We start from the raw sequence: 6,000 nt of genomic DNA, 5'->3' as shown, positions 1-6,000 counted from the left end.
CTGTTTGGTGCAACTCACCAGCTTATTTTTAACGCAGGAGCAGCTGAGGCTCCCTAGGAAATGCTTCCCGTCATAAATACCGCACGTTGGTCTTTTTAAAATAAAAATGAAGACTTAAGAAGTTGCACTTGTCCGTGCCCTTGGCTCCTGGCCACGGCCGGTGCTGTGAGGCAAGCAGGCACTCTGCTTGCATTTCCCCTCACGCACGCCTGTAAACAACCCTTAGAAGCCAACGCCCTCCCCTTTTATTTCACTTTTATTTATTTGTAACTCTTTTTCCACAGAAGGCTGAAACCCCGGAGTTCTAAACAAGATCCCGGGCCCTGCCCGGGGCAGGCGGCCCCCCTCAGAGGCCGCTGCGTAGCGCCCGGCCCCAAGCGGCCGCTGCCCGCCCCCGGCCCGGCCCGAGGCGGGGCGGGCGGGAGGAGCCCGGCACCGCCTGCAGCCGCTGCCCTGCGCCACCGCCACCGCCTCGCAGCGCGACCCGAGCCGCTCCGGGACCCGCGGTAGGAGCCGGGGGCAGAGGGGTGGCGGGGGGCCGGGGGGACACCGCGGGGGCCGGCGGCACGGCCCGAGCCCGCCCGGGGCTGGGGGAGCGCTGCCGGGTTGCCGGGGGGCGCTGGTCCCCGCGTAGCGCCGGGGTTGGTTTGTTGTCAGCTTCTGGTTTCGGTGCGTGCGGTGGGGGAGAAGCCGACATGGCACTGTCGGGGGAGCCGTGCCGCCCTTTCCTAGCCGAGTGTCTCCTCCTGAAAGCTGCTTGCAACGTGCGTTACTTTGAGTTACACTGTGTGGCCTTGAAGTGTCTTAATACCGGAACTGTTCAGCTCGTGCTAGATCTTAATCGTTGGTGACACCAAAAAAAAAAAAAAAAAAAAACAAAAAAAAAAAAAAAAAAAACACAGCAGAAACGTCTCCATATTCAGAAAAGAAGAGGTCTGGAGCACTGTCAAGCCCTTTCTGCAGAAAGGCAGGCTGGGCAGCAGGGAGTGTAGCATACCATTGTATACTGGGGTATTTTCCCCCTCAGTCAGGTTCCTGGGAGTTCCTGGAAGTCTTTTCCGGAGGAGGAGGAACGGCTCAGGGGCACATCTGCTGCAGGAGGGAGTGGCAGGAGAGCTGGAAGCGGCTGAGGAAAGAATGAGGACAGGCGTGCTGACACAGGCTGGCTGACGTGAAGGAGAAGAAAGCAGGAAGCAGGTTGACAGCAGGGGAACAGCCGCTGCTGAATGTTTTAAATGAAGGAACTGGTTACTGAGATTTTTCTTGCATCCATCTGAAAGGACGGTTGCTGTGGGAGGTGGGGGGTTCGCTCCTCGACCTCTCTCCCACCTCACCAGCACATGATACTTGCTGTAGGATGAGTCTGTGGTCTGCTGGAGCACATGTGATAACGCCAGAAATGCAGCACTAGTTGAGATTCGAGTTCACAAACTGCCACAGCTTAGCTATTGCTGTAATTTCCTGTCTTTGGAACTGCTCTAAAAGTCACATGGACCACTCTCTTCTGAGTGATGCACCAGATAATTTGCATTGGGTGTTTATCCCAGCCTTGCCCAGGTCCCTGTGGCAGTTCTGTGGGTGCTCACCTTCCTGAAAGTGCTTTTGTGGCTACTTCTGTTACTTTTCCCTGCCTCCAGGCACTTAAACAAACAAACAAAAAAACATATGTAATAGAGGGCCTACGCAGATTCAGCATGGTTTGAAGGGCCTAATGATTTTGTATCTATGTCAACAATGATATTTAAGTGAGTTTATCTTGTCTGACCTTGGAATGACATCAGCAGACAAAATATCTCTGTGAATCTGAACTTAGGATTCCCATCCTAGTTATCACAATAATTCATGTCCTACGTCACTTCTTGAGCTTGTTTTTTTATAGTCTCTAGAACTTCTGAATTATCAGAGTGAAAATTCTGTGCAATGCGAATAAAAATTAAAAAAAAATATGGGATGGGGATGTCATATAGAGTTATATAGGCAAGGCAGTATATAAAAGAAAAAAACATTTTGAAGACTAATATTAAATAATTCAGAATAAATCATCTGCTCATTTGCTTACAAAATGGCAAGCCAAGGATTTTGTCTGATTTGAAGCCTACAGGATGGTGTTTCCTAGAGCTCTAGCAGGTTTCAAAAGATAGAGCATGTAGAGGGTCTGTTAAATATTATTGCATTATTCAGAGCCAAGATCCAATGAGATGTGGTAATGTTGTAGGAGTTAAGAAAGGAAGCTATTGTTAAAGCAGAGATGTACTCAAAAAGAGCAGGTGCTTTTATGGTGACTACAGAAATAGCAGTGCTTTTTTTCTGAAAATTTCATTATTTTTTTTTATCAAGGCTCTGTCATTACAGAAGCAGCAAAAGCATATTGAGAATCAAAACAAACAACAAAAAAAAAAAACACAGAAGACTGCATGTTGATGCTCGAGTGAGTGACACTTCCACCAATTTGCAACTTAAATTGTTGCAGTGTGCTGAAACAGAGGTGGTTCCTTTCCTATTGCTGTTGCCAGTTACTTGAAAGCAATTATATTTGCATATTAAAATACCCAAATTTAGAAGGGGAGGAGGCGCAATCCAGTGCTGAACTTGGTGGCCCAAGAGTGCTCAGGGGCAGCTGAGGGCTGTCTTTGGAGCAGCTTTTTAACCTGTCTTTGCCATTTGTTCAGCCCCAGGAAGAGTGATCTGCCAGAAACTCACTCAGCCTGGGACCCCTTAGTCTAGAACTGTGTTTGGTGCCAGGCTTGAATAACCTGGAGTAACAATGAGTAACAACTTCCAGAGAGTTGGAGAAAGTTTCCCCAAAAGGTAGCAGTGTTTAAGAGCTCGTCATTTTTCTAAGCCACAGTCTTAAACACCCAGGTTTAACTATCTTTTTTTTTTTTTTTTTTTTTTCAGAAGATAGGTAAATGTTTTACATGGCCTCCTCTTTGAATGGATCTGTGGGTGTTGTTTTGTTTTGTTTTGCTTGTTGTTTTTTTTTGTTTGTTTGTTTTGGGGGGTTACATTTGTTTGTTTCAGTTTTACTTAGTTTTAAACTGTAAACTTTAAATATTGCTATTGTGATTTTAATTTGCCCACTTGGGCATGGGTGAATGTTTTGTCCTCGTCCTCATCATTGCGCAGTGGTGTAAAAGCTGAACTTCCTTCAGGCAGTTCCCTGAGTTGGTAAGAACATAATGCTATACCTGCTGCAGATGACAGATAAACAAACCAAACAGCAGCAGTAAATATTTACAGTGCACTACTTCTGTTGTTGCTTCACATTTGTTCCAGATCTTATCGAAGCCCACTACAAAACCTTGATGTGAAGGTAGATCTTGATGTGAGGTTGGGGCAGACGCAGAGTCAGTTGTGGGTCAGAGTGGAGGCTTGCTGGGATCTTTCGAAAAAATATTAACTGGGTGTGATGACCAGGCAGCCAGTCCTGACTGTGCTTAGCAGCTTTTTTTTGTTTTTTGTGTGTGATATGCAGAACTGTGTCCATACTACTCAGCTGTCCCAGATGCTGAGTCTGGACCAGTGCTAATCATCAGATCAAAGGAGCTCAGACTGAATAGGCTTTGTGTGCTTGTTCTCAAAACCAAAAACCCACAGAACCCCACAGCCCAGCTGTTCATTGCGCAGAGTAGGATCATGGTACTATCTGATGGGCAGCAACTGCTCTTCCTAAGAACAGATATACGAAGAAATGGAAAGAAGGCCTGCCCAGACGTTGCTTCCTCTTTTTCTTGATGCATTGGTTGTTTCAGGAAGAAGATACTGGCTTATTTGGTTATAGGGAAGGTTAAAAGCATAATTGTTGAAGAGGAGGCTACATATAAAGAGCCCTTAAAAAAATGTAATGGTTGTGCTGTCAGTGACATCTGTGTGCTGCTTCCAGACCCAGCTTGGCTTTGTGCAGAGCCCACGGTGGCCACCAGAGCCCCAGCCAGCCCAGGAGGAGGCTCTGCTCGTCCTCTGCGGGCTGGTGCTGCGCCCATGCCGGGGCACTCGTCCTTGGTGGAGGAAACTCCTATACGCGTGTGAAATGTGTGTCAGTCCTTTACCATAAGGCATTTACTTTTTAAGGCTGTTGTGAAATATCCAGGTTTCTGGTCTTTTATATCAAGTTGGTTCTTTCTTGAATATGTCAATTCTTGTACAGAGAAACTGATCAGCTGAAAATCAGTAGCTCTTCCTGGTCAGAAATAAACCAAGCATGCCCACTTGCTCACTGAGATGAGTGATAATTTACCAAATGTTTCCGGACACCTCTGTGTGTATGCCCTTCAATGTCTAGAAAGCATAAAAGCAGTCACCTTTAGGGAAAAGTTGATATGTTTGCAAACTCGTAGCTTGCAGTTTTTGAGGTGGGGGAATCCCAAGGTCAACCAGCCTGGTGCAGAGCACAGGCGTTTGGTACGCAGTGCAGGTCTCACGTGTGCAGCTTTTAACAAATGTCCCTTGCAGGTCTCATAAGCATGCTTTTCTTTGAGGAGCTGTCCCTTTAAAAGCTCAGTGTTGTTATTTGACTTCTTTTGCAGCCTAGACAATGAAAATGCAGGAAGTGTTGGCAGAGGACATAGTGGAAAACTTGATTCTTCCTTTTGTTTCTGTTGCCTCTGAAGAGCACGGAGCCCTAGGCTTTTATAGCAGGGCTGCTCCTGGCTGTGCACTTCGGTCTTGCACACAGCAGCTAATTACACATCAGTGGCAAGAGATGAACAGTTAACTGTTTTTCTGGTAACTGCTTTAGTGTATTAAATACTACACTATTGCTTTAGTTCTGATGGCTTTCCTGCAGAGTGTACTTCGTGAAATGGAATAATTAGTATTTATCTATTCTGGCTTTCACTGAAGATGCAAAAGTTTATCTTGCATGGTAAAACTTAAAATAGATGAGTATAAATCCTTGAGGCATTAGTCAGTTGAGAACATAACTATTTATAGCATGACTGTTCTTGCAAGAAATTATCTTATATGGCAGGTTATGACTTTGAAATAGAACCTCATTCTGTTATTTCTTCAAACATCTTGTAATCCTATTTTGGTATTCCTGTTTTGTTGTGTTTTGAGGATGGTGTTGTGATATCTGTATTATCACATGTGTTTTGACTGACTGCACTGTAAATATTCCAAAGAGAACACTGGAAGAGAGTGCTGCAAAAGAAAATGCTTGGTTCGAGGCAGAGCGGGAGGCCAAAATGAAGTTGATCTGGAAATAACTCAAGTTCTTTGGGTTTTGTCTTGAGTATGTATATAGAGACTGGTAAGAAAACCCAAGGATGCATATGATTTTCCTAGAAAAATATCAGACAACATGCTAAGGGAATAAGTGCTTAACTACTTAAGTGTGACCTTCATGATGATGCAAGGTATGCTACCTTTTCTCTCTCCCCCGTTGTCTGTTCTTTGGACCCCAAAGATGAAGGCAGGTGTTACGCTGACATCGTGGACAGGCCTGGTTGTGCCAGCAGCTAGAATATGAAGTTGAACTACTTGCCCATTGAAATTTTGACTCTTTGTGAAGGATATGGCTCTTGAGTTGTTGAGGAAGTGTACTTGGGGGACCTCAACCATTCTGTGATTCTATGACTGTGTGAACTCAGAGATCCCTTCTTACCTAAATTATGATCTGTGAAATAGAAAATCTGTACTGGTGCAGGTACCATCAACGCAACTGTTTCACTGTCTTGAAGAATCTTATTTTGGTCATATATTCTCATTCTTTCCTGTTGCATGGAAAAGCATTTCTAGTGCTGTTTAGATGACCCTTTAAGTAGTGTTAAACAGTACAAAAGATTTGAAACAGGTTAATCTTACATGTAATTTCAGTTGTGAGCTTTGGTTTTACATTTTAACTTCTCATTGCAAGAGGTTTAGTTGCAGTGCATATATTTGCACTTTTGTCTAGAATTGGTGACAGTCACGTCAGAATCTCCTGGTAGTGTAAGGCTGTAATGCTGTGCTTCGTGCTTCTTACACGTAACTAATAACTGAAAATTATCAGTCACATGA

At 44.7% G+C, this 6,000-nt stretch overlaps 1 protein-coding gene across 1 annotated transcript in view; it reads left to right on the top strand.

Moving 5' to 3' along the window:
* Positions 1-291: 291 nt before the first annotated feature.
* ANXA11 (annexin A11) overlaps positions 292-6,000 on the top strand; it is a 28,690-nt gene continuing 22,981 nt past the window's right edge. Inside the window, exon 1 of the mRNA XM_084289783.1 lies at positions 292-506. The gene's annotated coding sequence lies outside the window, so the exon portion shown is untranslated. The remainder of the gene's footprint in view (positions 507-6,000) is intronic.

The sequence above is a fragment of the Netta rufina genome (genome assembly GCF_964035555.1).
Source record: "Netta rufina genome assembly, chromosome: 7".
Classification (NCBI taxonomy): domain Eukaryota; kingdom Metazoa; phylum Chordata; class Aves; order Anseriformes; family Anatidae; genus Netta; species Netta rufina.
Note: the sequence above shows the minus strand (reverse complement) of the source record. Positions and strands in the feature narration are given on the sequence as shown.